Below are 25282 nucleotides of genomic sequence, written 5' to 3'. Positions count from 1 at the left end.
AATTTTAGAATTATTATGACGACTACTGGGTCATGCTTAAAAGTTGCACCTAAACTCGTCATAATGAGGATATTTTGTCTTTTACAGTACAAAATGCGAATAAATAGTTAATATCGAGACTTTTACAAAATTGTTAACTCTCTAGAACAAACATATTTAAGGTTTAGACTACATTTGTTGATAAAACTGCGTTTCCTATAAGCTTTTTCTTAGGGGTAAATTTTACTCTGCTGGTTCTAGATTCAATTCATATGTTTCTTAACGGTTAAATCCCCTGTTTTCTATAAGTATGCATTTTCTACGAGTATTTTTTTTAGGTATATACTGGCCGCTGTAGGCCTCCGCCATTCGATTAAGGACACGCGATACATATCTACCGCTTTGGGTACAAGTAGGTCTACCACTTGCCTTTTACTACGCTTGGATCACAATTAGTGTTAAGCAAAAAATTGACTGTTTATTATCTATTGACTCACACTATGCTTTTTGTTCGAAATAACTGCATGACGTCACGCGTATTGTACCGCGTCTCCCTAACGTGCAGTTACAGTTACAGCCTTTTTATCGTCCCACTGCTGGGCACAGGCCTCCTCTCACACGGAGAAGGATTGAGCATTAAATTAACGTGCGCCTGTATAAAAATTATGTCATTCAACTAGTATAAAATCAGTTTTAAAACTAAGATGACATAGCTTCCATCGCTGTCACTTCTTTGCTTGTCGTATTCGATATTGATGGGTAAAGAGTAATCTTAAGTACGATTTTTTTATTTAAAATTGTATGTACCTAGTGACTGCATGATCGTAATTTTAATAGCAGATCATGACTGAAAGAAATTACAAGCAAGAGGGCCTTTTAAAAATCATAAAAGCTGTAAATCAAGGGGCCACAACATCAGATACAGCAAGAAAATTTAAAACCCCCTTTTGAGACCACTTTAATGAAATGGTGACACAAAACCGACGATTATTCCTGTATATAGAAATGAACCCAAGGACAATCCCCGGTTCTGTGGTAAACTATTGCTAACTATGAAGGAAAACTACTTGGGCTATTGCGTTGGGATGGATTAGGATATAGGAAACTATAGGAACTATAACACCAGGAAAAAAAGTCGTGGTGGCCTAGTGGGCAAAGAACCAACCTCTCAAGTATGAGGGCGCGGGTTCGATTCCAGGTCAGGCAAGTACCAATGCAACTTTTCTAAGTTTGTATGTACTTTCTAAGTATATCTTAGACACCAATGACTGTGTTTCGGATGGCACGTTAAACTGTAGGTCCCGGCTGTCATTGAACATCCTTGGCAGTCGTTACGGGTAGTCAGAAGCCAGTAAGTCTGACACCAGTCTAACCAAGGGGTATTGGGTTGCCCGGGAGCGACTGCCTACCTGACCTCCTCAACCCAGTTAGGGTTGAGGAGGTCAGGTAGGCAGTCGCTTCTTGTAAAGCACTGGTACTCAACTGAATCCGGTTAGACTGGAAGCCGACCACAACATAGTTGGGAAAAAAGGCTCGGAGGATGATGATGATGAGGAACCATGGCACCTGCCGATGACAATGTATAAAATAAATGTTAAAATGGCAGGTGGGGCTCGCCAGCTCACTTACTGGGCCCCTGGGAATCCGGGAAGGAAAAGCAACAAGAGGGCAATAAGGGCATGAGCGGGTGAGGATACCTCAGCATCACCGGCCCACTCGCCACTTACCACGAGGCACCTACCCTCCGAGCAGGACTAACCTTGCTCTAGCGACTCCTGACTTCGACTGATTCCCGGGGGCCCAGTAAGTGAGTTGGCGAGTCTCCACCTGCCATTTTAACATGTATTTAATACATTGTCATCGGCAGGTGCCATAGTTCCCGTAGTTTCCCCATTCCTAGTCCATTAGCATCCCATCACAATAGCCCAAGTAGTTTTCACCCATAGTTAGCAATAGTTTAGCACAGAACCGGGGATTGTCCTTGGGTACATTTCTATAGTGTATACAGGGATAATCGTCGGTTTTGTGTCACCATTTCATTAAAGTTGTCTCAAAAGGGCTTCAGCGTGTTGGCTTCGGCCCCACGTTCGCCTCCCAAAAATCCGGGACTCTGTAGTCCCGAGGTCTGGAAGAGACATACAGAGTAATAATAATAAATCATTTATTTCAGGATAACCCATACATTACATTTGATTAAAAAATAAAATAAAAGTACACTATTAATTACCACCTTACATCACATTACATTAATCATTGAAATTATAATAGAATATATGTATTTAATCATTATAATTATATGTATTACGTTATATTAAGTTATTGAATATCTGCTCTTCTAACAGATTATGACCTGCTATTCTAAATAGGGATTTGGTTTTCTATAATAATACCTAATACTACTAAATTTTTCAAAGGCTCAAGTATGCTTAGCAAATTCAAGCACAAAAAAATGTACATAACTTGAACTTTATGTTCAAGAGCATAGAGTTCACATTAGCATTAAAAGTTGACGAGTACTGGGAATATTTGACGAGTATCCGTACAAATCAGACGACTATTGGTACAAATCGCCCTTTTTTTACTTTTGCCTTAATAAGTACATAAACCCATCAAAATTATTAAAAAAACATTAGTTACTTAGAATAACGAATAAATACTCTATCACGTCATGCAAAATTTTTCATTTTCTATTGAATATTTAACACACAGTAGCGCTTCAAAGTCAGTGATTTCCGAAATCCGACGAGTATTGGTACGTTTACCTTATTGCACGAATAGCACGTTTTTGGATAATAAATATGTTCTGTATATCAGCGGCTTTGCCCCACAATAGAATACCGTAGGACATGACGCAGTGAAAATAGCTGAAATACACTAATCGCGCAGTGTCGACGTCAGTGAACTGCCTGACTTTTCTGACGGCATAGGCAGCAGAACTAAGCCTTCCCGCGAGGCTAGAAATATGTGAACCCCACTGAAGTTTTGTATCAACTGTTATACCCAGAAACACGGTAGATGCAACGGTTTGAAGAACTTCGTTGTTTAGGATAACATTAGGACCTAGGTTTTTTACATTAGGCAAAGTGAACTTTATGCATTTTGTTTTTTTAGCATTTAGTACTAAATTGTTTGTTGTAAACCAGTGCGTAACTGTTGAGAGTGCACTGTTTACGTCGTCAAATTGCTCTCTATTTCTGTCAACTTTGAAGATAAGAGATGTATCATCTGCAAATAATACAACATCGCAGATATTTTTGAGGTGGTAAGGTAAATCATTAATGTAAACTAAGAATAAGAATGGACCTAATATAGAGCCTAAAGTCAAAACTGTACATTGAATATTTTTTTTAAAGAATACTTGGGGGTGATCCATAATCGATTCTGAACCCAAATATGTAGTTTTTAGATTTTTTGTCTGTATGTCTGTTTATCTGTTTGTCTGTATGTTTGTCCCGGATAAACTCAAAAAGTACTGCATGGATTTAAATAAAATTTTGCATGACTATTACCTGGGGGCCGGTTCAACACATAGGCTATATATTATTACGTTATCACCTACGGGGGTTGAGCAATGAATGGTTAAATAAACGCAATTGGAAATTCCATATTGCTCACGCAGACGAAGTCGCGGGCAACAGCTAGTATTTCATAATAACAAAACTTTCGGCATATTGCGGCGAGATTATAGAGACATTTGAAACTTTCAACGTAAAAGAATTTAATTACAATATTTCAGCTAAAGAGAATTTCAGTGTTGGTGGCATTAGGTATTATTTTACGGATCATCACATAAAAATATACATTCGTAGACATTTTAGCAGTTAAGACCCAGTTTAATGCGGAGTGGAGGTGCTTAGTAGCCCGACGCGACACGTCCGAATGTCTTCTCCGTCGTTGTATAAAATGTTAAGGAACTTTTAGTTGTTTTATGAAATTGAGAAAATGTAAAAAATTGCTTTTTACTTTGGTAGAGAGCTCGTTCCGCTAACTCCCTAGTTAAACATAGTGGTCTCATCATTTAGGTTGAGTTACGAGGCGACTTCCCATTTGCTTTTCCATTTATGTCGTAAGAGGGCGCACCGAGGCGTTATGTATTGCGGTCAGCGAGCCTTCCGACCATCCTGCTATTATGTCAATAGTTCCCAAAGATTGGCGTTATGGCGGTCCATGGGAGAGGTCAATGTTCACAGCCACCGCTCTAGAGTTGACTTATAATAATGATACAACTATTATGTCAAATCGGACGTGTAATTTGATAACTTACTTATCACAGTAAAAGTTTTGCAGCAACTTTATTTACATCGAGATTTTCATTCAGCGAGGGATATACAAACAAGTAGTTTTATATTATTGTGAAATATTGCAACTAGTTTGTTTTTAGATAAATTGTTGAACGGAAAACAGTACAAAGTAGCTGAAGTGCGACCTGTTGCCATCACTGTAGTAATTTTTCAATATAAATGCCGCTATTTGTTATATAGCTGATGAATGATTTAATAACATACAATCTGTATCTGTGATAAAGATGTAACCATACGCATTTAATTAATTGCATTTACTTTACTGAGGCTTCTCTAATATATTACCACCAAACTTGAAGATTTAAATCGTTGTTTTTATAATTGTTTCACGCTTCTAGTAAAAATATTTTCATATGTTTTGCATACTACTACATCACATGAGTTTCCAAGTCGGCACACAGCGACCACGCCGTGGGCTGTCAAACAAAGTTATTACTGAAAGCTATGGTATTGCCATACAAGGTTTTTTGTGTTCCCCCCATTTGCCATTTGCCAAAAAGTAGGCTGGGTATAACTAGCGGCTCATAACCGTCGAGTTTTGTTCGCGAGCTCGCGGGATGCACGCCGCGCCCGCCGCCGACGACGACAAAGTTTTTATTCATGGAATGAGCCCAGCCTTTGTACGGAAATAAAAATAAATAATAGAACAATATTATGTTATATCCCCACCGAGTTACGCCGAACGAATAATTTGACAAAAGCTTTTGTATTTATAAGCTTTGTTATGTTTTGACGCAGCGATGCACGCGGGGATGTATTGTGAACTCATGTTACACGATGATGCTTGTTCCATAATACTAAAACAACAAACGGTTCAACGAGTTCCATAAAATTTAAATCAATTAAGTATGTTTGTCATCGACTCTATTGAATTGCTTCCCAATTTGAATGAAACGTGTAATTTTAATTAAAAATATTAATTTTATTTATAAAAAATCTTCTGTCAGTAGTTACAGCTGTGTATAAATAAATCGATAGTGTCAATAACAATATGAGCGTGGACAAGGCACGGGCGGGTGTAGTATCTGCGCCGCTCCCGGGGGACTGCGCTAAAAGCAAAGTTAGTCGCGATCTCACGCCGCACGTTCACGCTCAGAAGTACTGAACACACCGGTATACAGAACATACAAGACCGTATGAATACTTGAGATTTGTACAAACTAGCAACTGCTGTTCTTTCCTGAAAGACATTCTAGCATCCGAGAAAGGGCTTCTCTCTTAAGAACAAAGGGAAAGTCATGTCGATCAAGAGTTGCAAAAGATAAGCAATTTGTTATTATTTCTTAGATGACATTACAACGAGGGGATTACGGCAGCACAATAATTTCAGCTAGTGTTGCAGTTTGTTCTGAGTGTATCCACGGCACGTACCCGCGGTGTGTAGCCACGCGATGAGGCGATCAGTATCAGTACACTGCAGAAACTTGCAAACTTTTTAATGGATTGTATTTTTTGCTTCAGTTCTGAAAATGCAAATAATGGAGCGGAATTAAGCTGTCCCGACTGACCTGCTTCGAAACAATCTTCGGTAATGTTCAATGAGTTTATGAATTTCATTCGAAATATGTAACACAAGCGGCGGCGGCGGCGGCTGACCGACGCAAGTTCCCAACTCGACCACGGGCCGCATTGAAGTTACGTGCACTGTATGAGTGCGAGTTCAACTTTGTCTAACAAATATCGAACATTATTTATGTTGCAATGTCAACAGGTAATAAGTGTCTTTATTATATCCTCATTAGGTTGCCTGGCAACAGCCTAATATACCGTAGGATATTATTATTATACCAAACTAGGGAAATGTATGAGAGATCAAGTCACGGAACAAAAAATAGTTTACCGAGATGGCGGTAATTTGTGAAACATTTGTGTTAGTGGCCGGCGACTGAACTTTCCGAGACCATTTAGGAATCCCGGTGTGCTGGACGTCCATACTTACTCCCGAGGGCAAACACTCTTGTGAACACTATCGTTATGGAACAACAGAGAGCATATTTCAAATAGTCTTAAGAACTTCGAAAAGTTTAAAGTTGTTTCAATTTGTTTTAATTTAATTTTGTCAGTACAGTACATCGTCATGGTGAGATATACAATTCAAAGCTGGCCTTATGTATTGAGGATCAGTAAGTGAAATAAATCGCGCGGTGTAAATTCGCGTCACCTCAGCCGGGAGACATGCCCCATCGATTGCTACGACTGTACGTCATAGCGTCACTCTTGTCTTGTACAACTTACTTGTGCTAAATCTTAATCGCTTCCTGGAGTACCGTCTGAAGCCATAATCGCTACATATATATCTTACTGTAGAGGTTCTGTTTATTGTGACTGATATTACAATTACATACAAGTGGGAGAATTTTCCCAGTGGTTTCTGGATGAACATTCTTTTTGTTGACTGATGGGTAACATCACACAAAAATAATTACAAGGCAGCAGCGCGTTGAACAAGACACCTGCGCTGAATAAATTGTATCTCGTTGTAAACTAAATACTTTGTGTTCCTTCATAATACGAGAAGCAAGCAGTGTGTACGTAACTGGAATATTATGATTAGAGTCGTTAATATCGCCGGTGTGAGCGGCTTGTGGAATATATTCGCGCATTTCGTCTAGCTCTACAAACGTTTCATATTTGTTCGTCTGCCGAGTAATGTTTCAGATTGTTTTCGTGCTCCGAATACTTCGCGATACATTACCACAAATTACTATTAAACTAGTATTGCCTTGATGATATCATTTATTGTCTCTCTACAATTGCCTCTAGATGTATGTGATGCGAAATTGATGACAATCTAAAACTATTATCGTTATTTTGGTATGTAGCACACACGATATATAGGTATGTTATTACACACATACGTTACATAGGTAGTATATAGTAAGCACATATGTGATTCCGCTGAACCGTAATTAGCTGAAATGAAGGCGTACATTGGGGACGCGAAAGAAATGCGACATTAATTTATGTTCCATTATATTTTGGCCATCAAACAAACATTAGGATCAACCTTTAATCATCAGATCTGTAATATTATGTTTTCGTTTACCACTTTGTGTGATTTTTATAACTGGATAAGAACAATAATGATTCCGTCAAGATTATTCTAAGGAGTTGAGAAAGATATAATGCAACGTGCGAGTACTTCTAATAACAAACGTTCGTTAGCCGCGAGCTGTGACATGGTCCCCGGCAGCCGAACAGCGCTGCGCAGCGCTGAGCGCGAGACAATGAGAGCCGCAGGTGAGATGTGTAATGTAATTGGTGTTTTTGCGACAGCCGCTGTACGAGCACCACGTATTCAGCGCCGCGGTCACAGACGCGCTGCTCTGTACCCTCGCCGTGCGTTAATATGTCAACATTCATATTTGTGTCACAATGTAAGAATAGAACCAACTCGCGGAAACTCTTCCGAAAGCTAAGAGAATAATACAAGTGCTCGTTATTTTACGTGCAATTGTAACTATAAAGGAGCGATCTTATCTGGTAAATTCTTTGAGAAACTAAACTTAAAGCTCTTGGCAAGATATTGAAGTAGTGAAGACGGAAATAATGAAGAGACTCTTGTACCAGTCTCTATTACTTATGAAATATTTGTGTCTTGAGTAACGTACATCTTACATTGACGCTTATTCCTTCTCCATGTGAAAGAGAACGCTTGTGCTCAGCAGTGGGACAATGGAAAGGTAGAAGATGATAACGACATACATTTTGATTATGCACTACGTGTAAAGCTCTCTATGAAATTTTTACTTCTTGTTTGGAGTATCGTGCTTTTTAAGTCTGTCTTCACCAATTCATAAGGTTTAAATCTATAGTATGTAATGAGAGAGCGTGGCGACGGTCGCCTCGTGGTCACCGCGTGGTCACCCGTGATGATCCCCGCAATTTGTCAGGTTATCCTCTCCTTAGACAAATGAGGCGAATTAGCGAGCCGATACCGGCGACAGCTCACGTCTGAGTAATGGATGTCTCCGAGTGCTGGCATCATTACCGCGGCTGCTAACTACCGCAGTCATTACCGCCAGCTCATGTATACAGATACTACACGCTCATTGTAACACCTGATCATTATGAAAAACTATCTGCTGCTCTTGTAAATTCTACTTTCTAATAACGATGCTCATGACTAGGTATAGCTAGTAGCAAGGTGTGCCATCGACGAAGGTGTTCACAATCTTGATGTGCATTATCTGAGATAATGGATAAGCAAATGAGCGGGATGCATCGTGCTATTATTGCCACTAATGGCGCATGGCTGGGCCTCACCGGGCTGCACAAGCGGGCCCCGCGGACAATGCTATGTTAACTACATATAATTGTTTGTTTGTGCGGCAGGCCGTGGCCGCCCGCTGCGCGCTCTCGTCGCAACTGACTTAATTACCGACCTGACGAGATGACATCACCACTGACCTTCCTTACATCTAGCACATCGACACACATGCACACACACCACTATACTAGAATTATAGGACCAATTGTGCATATGTTTCCAGGTGCAAGTCACGGACAGAATCTTGACTTGAGTTTATTGCAATGCCTCCATCGTGATTGCTTGAAACATGTTAATGTACGAGTATAGATCCCGCGATGTGTAAACCCAGGAGGCGCATATATAACCTCGAAACATGGGCCCCCCATCACGAAATCTTTTTGTTAGGAAGAGCTCTCCTTCTACAATTAATAATTTATTCTGTGCAGCGGATATCTTTAATGCTTTCAGGATTTCTGTCTGTGTAAACAGTACCATTATGTCTTCGATCAAGAATCCAAGTTCTTGTGTGTATTGTTAGCGGTGAATATTTGATGATATTGTATCTTCTAGGTGGTCTCATTCTGTTGCTATTAGAAGTTTATATTTGCCACATGGAATATCTTTATCTCTTTTGAAATTGTTAAAAGATTTAAAATAAAAACAATAACCCCGATGTGAGTATGTTGCTAATGTAAGCTAGTTACTTGAAATAGAGTAAATATACATAAGTAGACAGTTAGCAGTTTAGTTTATCCAGCTTTGTAGTGTAATAACATTGGTAGCAGAAGTGGTTGTGATCCAGCAACAAGTTCAGCAATATCAACATGGAGTTGTAAAAACTTGCGCGTTGTTAGGCGAGCATGTAATATTACAGTAAGTTAATAACAAGTCCCGCGGCGCCGCGCAGCTTCTCTTATTATGTTTGAATGAACATTTACAAACAACTTATGTCTGACTCGTTCATGTTTGTTTGTTTGTTTTGCTATAAGCTCCGCAATCTGTTGAGGCGGGGCACAAATACTCGGCTACTAAACAAATCGACAATGATACGAGAGCACGGGTTACATGCTTACTCCAGCATAACATTTATTAACAGGCTTTGTCTAGCCGACAGTGCATGCGTTGATATGCGATTTGGTACCTCAAGTGACGGTACGGTAGTGTAGTGATTGCATGTGCTTCGTGGAAGACATTCCATTCTGGTCGGTCCTCAAACGAGTACAGGTGACCTCGCTGACCGTTCTGGCCATAAGCTCCTTCCCAGAAACGAGATAGTGACGTTTAGTGGCACCCACATTACTTTTTACTTTCTATTCGGGGATCGCCATTATGTAATGCAGGCTGTTGTTAGCCTCCTGTAAGCTTTTACGTGCAAAGAAAGCTTATAATAACAGTTTGCAAGAAGAGCCGTAATTCCTTCCGCTTTAAATAATATTTATATGCGCAGGTGTAGGGCGGAACAATGGCCGGCGCCTTGCTTTAATCTTACACAGTTTGGTGTCGCACGAGCTGCTCGGTAAATACTTGAATACTTTCAGGTGTTGTGATAAATCATCCGAAACCTCTCGTTGTGATATTATCGTGTAAAACATTAAACGTAGTGTTTTAAAATTAGCATAGGTAAGTTCATCGGTACGGGATAACCCCGAAGTAATCTGTGATATGCATATTTCTGTTCTAAAATAACATCTAACATTAGTTGAGTGTATCGATTTATTCATTTTCTCAAAAAACAAAAATATAAATAATTTATATTTAGTTTACTTACCTATATTTGATAAAAATATTTTATTTTATTTTTGATGACTATTGCGTATTGTATTGCATATTTCTTAAAAATATGTAAAAGATATTTATTGTAAAAGATATTTATTGTAAAAGGTTCAAACTCAAACTCCGGTTCTTGCGAAATTACAACTACAAATGGTTCAGGAAATTGTTGCGTGAAGCAGTTAAAGTTTTTCCAAACATTGTCACAACAACCTGAATACTTTAGAAGTGTTCTCCGTGGCTTAAACAAGTAAAATAGCAAAAGGAAAACAATACTAGGAAGCCGACGACGTGTCGGTGTGTGCGCGCGTCGCGACAGCGCTCGCACACAGACGCACCCTGCCTGAGGTGTACGGTTACCTCGTACCTGTTGGTGTTCTATGTATAAAGATATTATAATAATTTTGTCACAGTATTGTTAATTCTTAGCTAAGTACATTTTTTTTATAGCCAATGTAACTTTCTATGATGAAATCGAACAAGGTTCACGGCAGCTCTGTGTTTAAGGCAATTTAAACAATGTTTATGCTGTGACATTCGTGCTACAACACGATAAGAAATGAAATTTTTAACAATTAATTTGATTAAGTAACAACTTAAGCTAGGTTAGTCAATGACAATGAACAGAAATACAGGTAAACTAAAAATATGTGAATTTAGCAATAAAACCGCGAAGCTAGCGCAATATGCTCCACGTACATTACTCACCGGCATGAATACCACGCTGCAAACACTTCACTATCAAACACTAACCTAATTACTATTTAAATTAATTCTTTTGAAGGTCGTCTGCACGTAATATTACAGTAATACGGATAGTTAATTTTATACGCTCCTTAGTTTAATCAAATTATGTTTCAGATGTAACGGTGGAAGGTCGCCGGTAAGTACAGTTTAGGCAATAAGAATAACAGTTGAGAAACAAATAGGTAACTATATTACACGACAAAAGGAAACAAGGTCAGTAAACAAATGATTCAATCATTCGTAGAAATATTGTTTGACAACAAATAGTTTATCTTATCATCTTGTGCGATATGGTTGCTATATCTCAGAAATAAAACTAATCGTTCAGGCAATATAAGAAGTCAGGTAATTTCTTTAAGTAGTTTATTCTATATCTTGCTTGAAATACAATAGACAAAAAACAGTTTTGGGCGTAAGTAAATCCATGTAGATACTGAAATAGGAATGTTTTTCAGGATTTTATTTGCAGTCTTTTGCCGCTCGACTCTTATGTTGTCATCTCGTAACACTATGCTGCAATGTTAGAAAACATTTAAACTACAACTTATATTCCGATGGAAAATAATAATGTTGTTATGTTTCAGTGGCGTTTCATTTGCGTAGTGCTGGTCACGAACTGCAATTCAGAACGTTTCAGCCTTTTGTTACTCCATTTACGTTTTTAATTTACTTGATACTCAGTACTCGGTAGAGTAGTATTTACTTTTTGTATGCGTGACCCCTCTACTATAGTATTATTTAATGCCTGGTACTAATACTGATTTAAGACAGGAAAAACATTACACTTTCAATTCCTTCGTGTGGATTGATCCTCGTGATGGTTGGTCTACCTGGGCATGTTGTGCGGATACATCAAGCATCACAATAAGCGCGTATGTGTTCGCGACTTCGCTAAATGATAGTTTGAACAGTAAACAGTGCGCGACAATAGTGTGCTCGCTGGAAGTTCGCTAATTACTTCGCGCCGCAATTTGGTGGCAAAGTGGCTCATCGCAGGGCTGCGTCCTACGCGCGCTGCAGACGCGATATCACGCGAATTCCGACTGAAACCAAGCATTTTAAATTTATAGGCATTTCATATAAAACAATTTAATCAACAAAGGTGCATTTCAACATCATTTAAAGTCTAAAGGTTGATGTTACTCGGCGTCATAATATTTTTTTCCTTTGCCCTTATCTGAAGCGTTATTTTATTGCGTGGTTTCAGGACTGACTAGTTTTTTTGGCGCTTGATACCTTTTTTGGGTTATGTAGAACAATGGATGTTATTCGATAGGAAGTAGGTCTCCCGGCTAAGTAAGGCGGAGTGTAAATCACGTGAGTACGGACACACGGAGCTGGTCTAGCGAGCCAGTGACGTGTTATGCGATGCGCTGCGGTCGCTTTGCAGTGCTGCCAAGTGGCAATACAAAAATGTTCTGTTCTGTTCACCTGCACGTTTTAAGTGCAGGCAATATGTTTTACAAGTTACTGTGGTAATTACGTAAACAACATCTACTCTGCAGTCGCTAAATGAATGGTCGAATGCAGTTGTTCTCGTCTGAGCAGAGCATTGAGTAGGCACATCAATTAGGTGTTGGGCCTTCTGCGCGTCCCTAGCGACTAACGGAGTAACAGTATAGTAAATGTGGAGTATCCTCTAGTCCCCACACAGCGTATAGTTTCATGAAGTTTGCGGAGTTAGTTGGCAAGCGGCGTAGAAACCGCCTGCTGTCACAGAATACTTTGTCATCGTTACGAGGAGCCTGATTTATTTCTGCTCGAAACCTAGACCGCTAAATGTATTTGAAATTCCGCGTACTTGATTTTTTATGTATTGAGGTCTGAGTGATTTGATAAATTGGGTCGGCTCACCGTCTGCCGCTCGTTATAGCTTACCAAATATAACATCTCATTATTTACAGTAATATCTATATCGATACGACATGTTTCTCAAAGGAAAAAGCTTATATTTCTTGACACAATAGTTAGAAAACGTTGCCTTTTGGTGCTTTAGTGTCGGTACACACATAATGAGTGATCGTGAAACAATACGGTGTCGACATGCAGTGCTGTGTGCAACTGTTGCACTCGGAGCACGAGACGCTAATGAACGTGCCGACAAGTGCTTGTGGGGCTAATTACCAGCCGCCGACGAACTTTGTAGGTACTTGTGCTCCAGTTGTGACGCACTGACGACACGCACCGGCACTGGAGCCACCAACTACCGCTACTAAAGGTCTAAGGCACTTTGTTTTCTCAAGAGGAGTTTTTCTAAAGCGACATTTGAGTTAATCTTTATCAGGTTTTCTTGTACACACGATTGTTATTGAGTTCCGCAATCATACCTAGTTATATGAAGATAGCAAGCATTGTCTCTACTATGCTGCAATCATTAGGTACATTAGGCGCGCGCGTCAGGCCAGCCGATACTGGAGCTCAGCTTAATAATATAGTAAAGTTTCTCACATATAGACACAGTTCACATTGCCAGCAAAATTACCAGGCTTACCACTTATAACTGCTTGTTACTTACTAATTACATGCATCACAACGTAAGTCGTCATATTCCTGAATATTAAATGGAGCATTTGCAATATTAGGTGCCACTCTACTCTTACGTAGTAGAAGCTTTAATCGTCCGAGTGTCATTCTATCCATACAAGTAGGGCTGCCATCCGTCCGGGTTTCCCCGGATTTGTCCTCGTTTGGAGGCCGTCCAGGGGCCGTCCGGGCGGGGATTCAAGAAGTGTCCGGGGAAAACCCGGACACTTTTCATGTAAAGAAGCACCTCATTGAATTTAAGTATATGTTAATAGTAAATGGATTACAAATTAGGTATTATTTTGTTTAAAAAAAATCGTAGTCGTTCGGGGAAAACATGCGATATACGCCAAATGTCCGGGTTTTTTTAATGTTTGTCCGGGTTTGGCGAAATTCGAGATGGCAGCCCTACATACAAGGTAACCTCCCTGTCGCTAGCATTCATAAAGTGATAGGTATTTGACAGCGACTAACGCAGTTAAGTTTGTAAATGTTGAAGCGTGCATCCTGGTCTCTTTATAATATAATCAGTCTATCTCGAGGCTCATAAGTAGCAGGCATGTGTCGATGGTTAACGACGATGAAATATCGCATAATAGCAGTTCACTTGGCTGCGGGGCGCGAGGCGCGGGCCGCGGGGCGAGCGGGGCGGGAAGGGAGCTAACGTATTACACGCATTTGTTGGGGCGATATCATGCCAACGGCGAGCCACGGGCTCTGATCGACAGGGAGACATATTTTGAATAAACAGCCGCACTACTTCCTATATTTTGTCTCTTGGTCACACACAACTGCAGGGTCATTAATCACGGGATTCTTCGTGGATTTGAGGCATCCTTCACGATGCACAGTTAGAGTTGTCAGGAGCATTGCTTGTGTGTGTGACTGCAGCAGAGTGTACTGAGTCAGCTGAAGTTCGTCTGTGACCTTCGCGGTATCGCGTCGATGTATTAATATCGTGTTCGTCGAACTGCACCGATCTGATTGGGAGTGTTTATTGTTTTATCGGAACTCTTTGATCTGGCTCAGTAGAATGTACGAGTTTTGATTAATGCTTTTACTTTGTTTATACGAGTCTGGATTTCATCTCACGGCGCGCTTATAGAAGAGCTCTTTCAGGAATAGTCGCAACAAACGTTACTTTCGAGAGATCGAATCTGAAATAAGGTGATTGGACAGGGAACGAAAGTAATTAATTGACACACCTAGCAGATGGGAAAGGAAACTGATGTGATGTATTAGCCATATTAACCGAAGGAGTCCGATCGGCTGTGAGATGTGGTCTTGACCGGACACCACAAATCGCCTCATTACGTTCACCTTATATTCTACTTTGCCGAACGCAGCTCATTGAGACTGACGGACGATCCATTTAGATAGCGTTAAGATAGATGCCAAGTCAATAAAATAAGATTAAGCACCAGTTTCGTCCCTAAAACTGTATTGGCTCTTTGTAGCAGTACCTATACGACGCGGCGGTTAACTGTATTGCTGAATAAGAGCTCCTTAGCTTAGACGTCGCTCAGTAGAATATCTGAGGCGTGATACATAATGTTCGCTGTATCATCAACAAGGGCACGTTAGCGACATAACTCATCGCTATCCGGTTTTCCGGGTGATCCGTCAATGTGTCGCCGGGATGCAGCCCGGAGCCGCGAGCGTCGCGGGGCGCAAGTAGTGGGTGGTGGAGGCAGCTTCTGTGCCAGGTGACTCCGCTTACAATATCGAGCCACGACGCGCCCGCGATTTCCCAGCTATTGCGCTATTTACCTTAATACAAGCTGCTTGCTACAACAAAGCTCGACATTTTATATTGCAAACATTTTAGTTTTATCTTAAAACTTTAAACATCTTTTGGTATTATAAATTATAAAGGATCGTAATAACACGCTCTAGCATACTGATGTTTGCTTAGGTCTAGGGAGTTCAGTTATTGTTTAATTGTCTTACACACGATTGGTTTCGCTAGGATTCCTGTTCCTGGTAAAGGCTATAGACAATTGTTTACAAACATTTCGTTTAGCATTAGAAAGTGAGTGGTTGGCGCCGCACGGGTGTCGATGTCGTAAGTGTCGGTGTGTCGCAGGTGTCACTCAGCGGAATGCTAATGTCGGCGTGACGTCATTAGTGCACGCTGCACGTCACGTGGCACACCTCATCCCGGAATACATTAGCATCGGGACTTACACTCTAGCATTTACTAAACACTGGAAGGTGCTTAGCTTTTTATTGGGTATTCTTAAATAAATCTGGAAATGGAAAAGTAAACATGTTGTTTTCCTTTCAAGTCTGTTAATGCTGCAAGTGAATAAAATGAAGCACGTTCTAGAAATAATAAAACGTTAAAACAAACTATTGTCAATTGATGTCAACAATACGCGAAGCTTGAACAATTGAAGGCTGGGCACAGTTCAATTATTTGTCGAGTTACATCTACAATGTGTTCTCGGCGAAATAATTGAACGAGCTGTAACAATGTGCATCATTGTAGTGCCCCTCCCCCCCTGCCCGCGCCGCACCCCCGCCGGGGCCCGGGCGGACCGCTCAAGTGCGTGTGGACCTCTCGTCAATGAGAGCTCGGAGCAGCTGAGATTCTATTGTGCTGGAATACCAAACAAACTTGTTTATGCTTTCATTGAAGGACTTCTATTTAGCTTGTGCACCACATTATTCTAGTTGTTAGCAAATTCTTCAAAATCTAGTTAAGTATGGAAAATCTGAGGGCACGGCAGTGCCCCAGCCAAGACTCGAGCAAAGCGGGCACGGCCGTACCATCTTTTCTCGAAGCGTTTCGCGGCTATTTCAGCCCCCTGTATCTTCCATGTGAACAAAGCTAGGAGTTTGGGTTTTCGATGACCAAGAGTAAGTATTAGAACAAGCTCAGTCCCAAAATTACAAGAAATTTGAATAAATAGTTTACGAGTTATGAGCGATCAAAGTTACACCATTTTGTCACTGACTCACTCACTGACCGATCATCAAAAGTCTAAGGTACTTCTAGCAAACTTAGAACCTTCAAATTTGGCACCAAGATAGGTTACTAGCTACATATAAAGGGAAAATTATAAAAACCTTAAAACTTAATAAAAAAATAGGAAACAAATTTATATTTGCGGTTTTTCAAGAACATTGTGTATGAATTTTGACTGCATTGATAACTTTGTTATTTATTTATGTACAAAATGTTACTACTTGTTTTATTGTTACGTAGTGTGGTATATTGTTATTATGTATTAAATATACATACATATGAATAAAAAAGCTAGGTTAAAATAAAATGAATAATGATAAAATCTTTCATATTAATGCAGTGCGATAAATACTGCATGCTCGCTCGATAGATGGCGTTGTCCTGGTCTAAATCGCGCTACGGTTTTTAGTTAAAAAAAAAACAAATAATTTCATGTGATAGCGCCATCTACCTCTGAAATAAATATCTTTTATTCTAAATGATATTCGATTAAAAAATTCGACAATTTTGAAATTGTTTAATTTATTAAAAAAAAAATGTTGTTTCTAGTTTAGGTCTACATATTTAGTTTGTTATATATTTAGTTAGTTGCATGTAAGTTAATTTAATTTGTTATATACTTAGAGAAGAAGGAGACCTACAAAAAATAAATGAGATCCCACCAAAAACATTAAATGTAAAAAAAGCCAATCCTCTACGCAATTCCTCCACCGTAAAAAGTTTTGAGATCGCATAGAAGCCAAGTCCTGTTCAACTTTATTTGTAATAATAAATCAATATTTTGTGACTATATCAATAGTTTTGTTCACATTACAATAATATTGTCTTGGCCATGAGCACAAGTTAATAGTCGCTCCCTGAAATAATGTGTAAATACCATTGAATTGATACATTCTATATGGACATGATTTTACGATTGGACTGATTGGAATTTGAGATCACCATGGACCAAACATGCGCCATAGTAAATGTGCAGTTCATGATTTTGGATGATACTGACTGTCGGTCATTTAGTAACAATTGAAAAAACTAAAAGTATTTAATTCTGTGATATTAAACTTCATGATTGACTTTCACCTCTCCAAGATATGCTGTATTATATTTGTAGTTTATTGTGCTCATGGCCAAGTCAATATTATTGTAATGTGAACAAAACTATTTATATAGTCACAAAATATTGATTTATTATTACAAATAAAGTTGAACAGGACTTGGCTTCTATGCGATCTCAAAACTTTTTACGGTGGAGGAATTGCGTAGAGGATTGGCTTTTTTTACATTTAATGTTTTTGGTGGGATAAAACTTGACTGAAATAGTTGACAAGATTTTAATAGTTGCGGCGCCGCTGCGCAACGAGAAACACAATTCTACGATAAGTTAAATTGACAAACTTATGAATTGAACTGATAGAATATTATTGAATTTGCGTAGAGTACTTAGTGCTTGTACAGAACATAGTTGTGAGCTGCGAGTGCTGGCGAGCAGGTTGTACACATCGAGCGCGTCTGCGGCTGCACTCGAGTGGTCGCCGCGGTCGCGTGCACACTCACTGGAAATTGGAAAATTTTCTATCTGTTGTGTGATCGTATTCTAAAGTAGATACAAAATGATTGTGTCGCTAACGAATTGTTAACGTTCTTACTTTGTCATCTTTTTGTAACTATGTTTCTTTGAAAATGAACACAAGCAACTTTTCTGAGAAATACCTATGATATTTAAGACTAGCTTTTGCCCGCGACTTCGTTCGCATGATATAGTGACTTACGGCATATTTCTGGTTTGACCAATAGATGGCGCTATATGTCCGGAATAAATTTTATTTTTTATTTTTATAAATTTTTTTGAAATAAAACTATCCTATGTCCTTTCTCAAGTTCCAAACTATGTCTGTACCAAATTTCACACAAATCGGTTCAGTAGTTTAGGCGTGAAGAAAAGACAGACAGACAGACAGAGTTACTTTCACATTTATAATATTAGTTAGGATGACTAAGAAATAGAGATGTTATTTAGTGTGTGCATGGTTTATAAATATTTTACATACTTTTTACTATATTATTCAATCTTTTTCAGTCTCAGTATTTTTTTGGAATAATCGAGTTCATGTTTGCATTACTGCCAACAAACACTCACAATAGAAAATATACTGTTTCATGAAGCAAGTAGGTACTTATGTATGGTCTAATAAATAACAGTGATTGCGACCTACAGAAACTAAAGTAAGCAATTCTCTAGCTATTCTTTTGTCTGCCCTTTATCCTTTACCGAATGAGAAATAAATAAAGAGTATTGTTATACACAATAGTTTGGTACATTCGGCGCGTAGTACGAACAAATCGATTTCGTAATAAAGGTTCGGCCGAGTTAACGAATTGTTAGATTGGTATCGCGCAAGAACGAGTGAGTGTTCGGAGCAGTGTGGCCTGCACAAGTGTACACTACACTTTGTAACCACTACACATGTTGTTTTACTGCAGTTGAATTACTTATGAGAACAGACTTGATAAGTTTTTATAGTGCAATAAAAATTATCTTCGAAAAGTAATTTATGTAGCCCGATTGCTAGAAATCTTACGACATATATATAAAAATTAGGACATTTGGGTAATTATGAGGTCCGCTATGATGACGTCACATAAGCCGGTATCGCAGTTATGTTAGTACCTACCAATTGTGACACAATACGGAGATGGCGGGAAACCATCTTTATATAAAATTAGCAAACTTTTGATAACCTCGGCGAGTCCCGGGATAAGCCGGTCCCCTCCTGTTTGTGGTACTTATACACAAAAGTTAAGGAATCCTTAATGGCCTTCTATAATTCAAACTTAATTTACTAAGGAAAGTTTCCGCATCGCCACTTATCAGGAAAAACGGCATGCGGCACCCTTGTGTTAACATCGTTTCTGAGAAATATGAAAGTTTGTATGAAAATAGTGCGTTGTAACCATTAAATCCACTTTTGTAGATAAGTCGAACTTTGAAGAAAAATTAATTTACCTACGTTTCGTGGTTTCAATAAGTTTCACACCGACTATTAGTATGTTAGTGTACGAGTAGAGCTCTAGACTGTCATCTGTCAATGTGTTACTTTCAGGTTTTTAACGTTTGCAGCTATTTTGTGCACGGTTCATTTCAGTGTAATATAATTTGTGTTTTATTGCGTGTGGGACCTTTGCTGTATGATAGTAGGACTACATCTTGCATCCAAGCCTCGATTTAATTTCTCGCGGAATTATCGTTAAATATTTTTCTTAGCAATTAATATTCGGTTATTATTTTCGTTGAAAACTGCACTCAAATAAAACACGTATCTTCCTTACGGCAGCCATATTATAAACTCGCTGTAATGAAGAGTTCCCTTCTTTGTAACTAGCTATGACCGTCGGAGATTATTAATATTGCTGTGTTAATATTGTTCATATGAACTTTAATTAAAAATGCGGTAGGTTATTAAAAATAAAATTTCCATAGAAATTCGAGAAGAATCTGTTGATGTTTTATTGACCGCGTGTTTGCAGCAAACACAAAATGATGCACAGGTTAAATTAAGGGACAGTAAAGTTGTATGAAGTCAGTGTGACAGACAAAGCATCCGCAGTGAACCGCGGGAGAGCGACGATCTACGACTATACCCCCAGTCTACATTGCCTACGGCCGCCGACCACAACGGCTTCTATGCATAAAGAAGCCTTTCTGTCGCGTGTCAGCTATAGAAACAATTTTTAGATAAGTGCCACCTTTTGTATCACAGGAAGTGTTCCTATATATAGAGTAGTCAGTTCAACACCGTCAATCCCCGACGTGGGTGTACTAGTGGTGACGGTGCCGCGACCTCCTCCTCCCCCCGCGCGACTCACCCCCGGGCCGCGTGTTACCGCTCTCGTGTTCGCTTCCTGGCGCGGAGTAGTTTTTAACACAGTTCCGCAGCAATTGGAAAGCTATTTACTGTTAATGTTCCCTTGCGTTTGGTTCACTGGGGTACCAGGTTATCATGTTACGCAGGAAGCTATCGACTGAACGCGTCCTGTTCCATACCTTTTGGCAAACTGATTCCGTTCTCATTTTTTGGTGGCAGTACTTATGTGATGTTTGTTATGTTGGAAAATCTTTTCGCAAACACATTGTTATGTTTTGGTAGTATTTTGTTCCATTGTGTAAAACAAGAAAATGTATAGATAGTTCAACTCAGATTTGCGCGCGGCCCTATGTGTGCGTCGGCTTGTAAATATACAACTTTCATTCGTGTGACAGTGACGTCGTCCGAGCATGACGTGTTCTTATCACTTTTTGTTATGGGTACAGTCGTTTACGAAAATACTAGTTATTCACGGAGAAATTATTAAGGAGTCAGATAAAGCGTTTCAAAAAATAAAACAACATTCAAAGCTTTTTATTATTAAATATAGTTTTTCATTATTTTCTCATACGTCTTTTCAAATTGACATTGATAGTATCTAAGAATTAAATACTCCTTAAGTACATAGTTTCTAGCTCGGGGTACGCGGACAATAAATAAAAGTGTGGACTAAGAATGTAAAAAGAGGTACAATCTAGTATAATAATGTAAACAAAATGTGTGGGGAATTTTAAAAAATTATATTTCTTCGCATAATGTCGACCAACATAACAAAATAATGAAACTCATAAATGAACGTTTAAGTCAAATTGATGAAGGAATGTGGCGTAATACTTGTCGACATGTAAAAAAGAAAAAAGAAGAATACTATAGACATTTTGACATGGAAACAGAATTTATAATTCACCTTGGAGAGTAGCAAATCCGAAAATTTATCATTTGATTTTTCAAACAGCGATTCATAATCATTAAAAATAAATAAACATTAAATTACGTAGTAACCGTTTTTCTTTAAACACCACACACTCCCATATAACCCCTAAATAACTGTATTGTACCCGACTGTACCTCTTGTCACGCACACAAAGTTACTGTATATGTACAAGAGTTACCCACACATAAGGCCGCGCGCACGACTGAGTTGAACTTACTATAAATATTTAAAACACTTTTATGCAGGCTACAATGTTGAAAGCGTATTTTCTTATTTATGAGATTTTGGGAGTGGAATTTATTAATTTGTGACATTAATTTCTGGTCACACTAATGGCACTTCTGTATTTAGAGCTCATCAACAGTCGTGTTCACATTCTCCCCCCGGTGTGTTTGATCACAGCTCGGCCGACGGAAATATTTTAAGAACCAAATATGTCTAAAGATAGTCGGAGTGTACGTCCGCTGCATATTCAGTGAATTCATTCGGAACTGAATGATTTGTCGGTGGTGTAACGTTGTTGTCTGGTATGTCGCTGTGTATCGCGGGGCTCGCTCCTACATTCTTCTTAATACCGTCCTCATGGCGGAGCTGTATGTTTATTCTATTTCACTAGGATTTGTGGAAGATATTTATTTATACAAACCTTATTTATATATTAAATCAAATAAGCAAGTGCTTACGCTATTGTGTTCTCACTTTCATAGTTCTTTTAGAGAGATCAATGAAAGACTGCTCTCTTTCTCTTTTCATTAAAAGAATTTGATCCGTAAAAAAATCCAGTCTTGCGAAAAAACGTTCTTGTTCTGACAAATTAGCTGTTACTTATTATTTATTTTTGGTTAGAGCACGTTTAGAGACAGCACAATCATCACAAATCATGCATTTACCAACTATTACAATTATGATACTTTTGTCATCAAAACTGTGATTGGTTTAATGGTTCTCCTTGTTAAAGTTGGAGTCACAAGGAGATCAACGAATGCCGTCAAACGAAGTATGCCGGGAATCCTCTTACGTTCGACTGTCGGTGTCTATCGAGCCGAGTGAAAGCCTCTCACTCGACATGTATCGCACAACTCCCGGCTTTTTCCTGTCTGTATCAACTGTTTGTTTGCCTCTTAGTTAGCTTCGTTTACACTTTTGTTCCTTTTTGATACAGAACTTTATCGAGTGGCGTAACTGTTATCCATAGAAAAAAAAAACTAGTAATCTTTGTCCTACAAGTTACTTTACTTGCAACTTAGAGCATCTTCCTACGCACACATTATCACCGTGTATCGTATAGTGATAGACGTGACGTCACTCACGTCACAAGCAAACTCTATTACATGATAATGGCAGCTATTTAGCGGATCCAAGTTTATGTCAACAATAAAATTTATGGCAGTAGTTGGTTAAGTATAACCCCTTTCATCTAATGTTTTGGAATGCCGGGAAGGTAAGTTATATGTATCACTAATTTCAGAAAGGTTCGTCCTATTCGATAGTAAAATTTATCATCACTTTACCGTAGCTGAAGCCATTCTAAGAAATTTGAAGAAAGCACATAATTTACAAAAATGCCATTACGTCACGTAATGTCACTTAGGTCAGTATCCCGTGCCCCGTGGTCGCTACCTCACCCGGCTGCCGGGTGTCCCGGGCGGGGTGTCGTGACTGACGGGCGCTGCACGCGATTTACATCACAATAGCGGCATCTCACGGGTAATTACCGGATAACCGGCCCCATGGAACTACCCGCTATTTGTTGCTCATTTACAACACACTACGAATAGCTTTACTGAAATACAGTCGGATATAGACTTCGATTAGATAGGGGAAGGGTTTCACATTAACATTTCACTAGACATTACACCGATAAATGGGTATTGATAAAAATTGTTAGGTATCAGAGTCACCTGAATAATGAATACTGTGGAACTTTTTTAGAATACATTATCCACTAATTCAGTTCAAAGCTAAATTGTTTAGCGGAGATTTGTGATCAAATCCAAGTAATTTGGCAGTTATTGAAGAAAGGCTTATCTCGCATAATCTGTATTGATATTAATCTCGCACTACTCCAGAGTAATAACTGGATTAAGCCACTTGGATCATAGACGCCTCGCAAACACGGCGTGGTGTGTGTGTGTGTGTGTGTGTGCACGCACGTGAGACGGATCAGCTTATAGATTGGAATATACTGTTCTATGTAATGATTTGTGTTGACATTCATTTTATTCACATAATTGTCTCGGTTTCCGGGATTAAATAGATGAAATTATGTTCCAAACATTACATGAACTGTGCGTATTTAGAACATACGCTCTCTGTTCAAACAGCAGCGTTCAGTCCGTCTGTTTGTCGTCCACTATTTATATCCATTTCCATGTAAATTAATATTGTATTGCATGCATTTGTATGGAAACATTGGTGTTCTAACAACGCGATTGCTAACTGTAATAGTGTTAACGAATATAAATTGGTTTTGTTCCAGCGCGGTACACTAACAGCTTTCCAAAGGATCGGGTTAAAGGTTAGCGCTATCTATAATTTAAACTGAAGCCGTTATAGTTATGTTTACCTGGTACTCTTACCATCCTGTAGAAGTAATTACTTTAATACGAACCTAATTCAGTACACTAGGTATTATTGTTTCGACAGTTTTGTATTCACGGATTAAATAAATGAAATTAATGAGTAGGTACCTACCTATATTGCGTATTTTTGTGACGTTCACTGAAAAAGAGTATTATGAAGTTGTTTTACGTGTTTGTGTATAATAACTACTGGTTTATTTGTATCCGTTGACAAGTGGTCTGAGACAGGTAACAACTAATCTTATTTGCATATGTGGACGTGGTGTCGCTGTAACTGACGTCTTCTATAACGCACAGGCCGCGAGCACGCCCCCTGTCCTGCGATTCTATAAAATTCGATCAACAACTCGCATTTCACTTCGATTCGTAATGTCATTTCATACTTTAGGGGAGGTAGGGGAGGGATGGGCACTTTTTCACATTTATTGCATAAAAAATTCAGATTTTACAGATAATCAACTTTTATTGCCATTTCTTATGTTTGGCTAGATAAAATCAAAGAGCTATCCTAAAAATTACAATCAGTTTCAACATTACGAGATATTTAAACGGTTTCAATAAAACCGTCGACACGTCAAAATTTTGTTTAGTCTGACATGCTTTAGTTGGTACTTACGTAGTGTTTAAAGTTACTTTTTGCTTTTTATAGGGTTTATCGTTTATAACATTTTGTCATAATAATTGCGTACTTTTTTGGGTCGGGGGTTTTTTTAAAGGACAATGGGCACAAATATATGGGACCTGGTATACCCCACCAATAGGAATGTCATATATATCATTGGATAGGCCTTTTTATGTAGAACAATATTTACTATGACAGCTTTGCTGAAATGTTTGTCCGTTCTGAGATATAGATCAAAAACTGTGCAAAACTTAGAACTAAGTAATCTATTGATACCTCAAGTTTTTAAAGGAAAATCTAAGTACTAATAACTTTAAGTCTTGTAAGTACTACTGTGCCCGTTAGGATCCATAATTGTTACTATTATGTAGCATTTCAACCTTTTATTGTACCAACTGGATGTTGTTCGTAGTGAGAAACCGCGCCAATAGGAAAGTCATACATATCATTGGATAGGTCTTTTTAACTGGAACAACATTTACTATGACAGCTTTGTTCTATTGTTTGTCCGTTCTGAGATATAGATAACAAACAATCTTAAAACTGATGCTAATCAATACTGTAATCTGATTTTCTTTCATACAAGACTTACACTTAGTAGTTCTTAGATTTTCCTTTAAAAACTTGAGTTATCAATAGATTACTTAGTTCTAACTTTTGCACAGTTTTTGATCTATATCTCAGAACGGACAAACATTTCAGCAAAGCTGTCATAGTAAATATTGTTCTACATAAAAAGGC

Source organism: Helicoverpa armigera, chromosome 10, assembly GCF_030705265.1.
Source record: "Helicoverpa armigera isolate CAAS_96S chromosome 10, ASM3070526v1, whole genome shotgun sequence".
Taxonomy (NCBI): Eukaryota; Metazoa; Arthropoda; class Insecta; order Lepidoptera; family Noctuidae; genus Helicoverpa; species Helicoverpa armigera.
Note: the sequence above shows the minus strand (reverse complement) of the source record.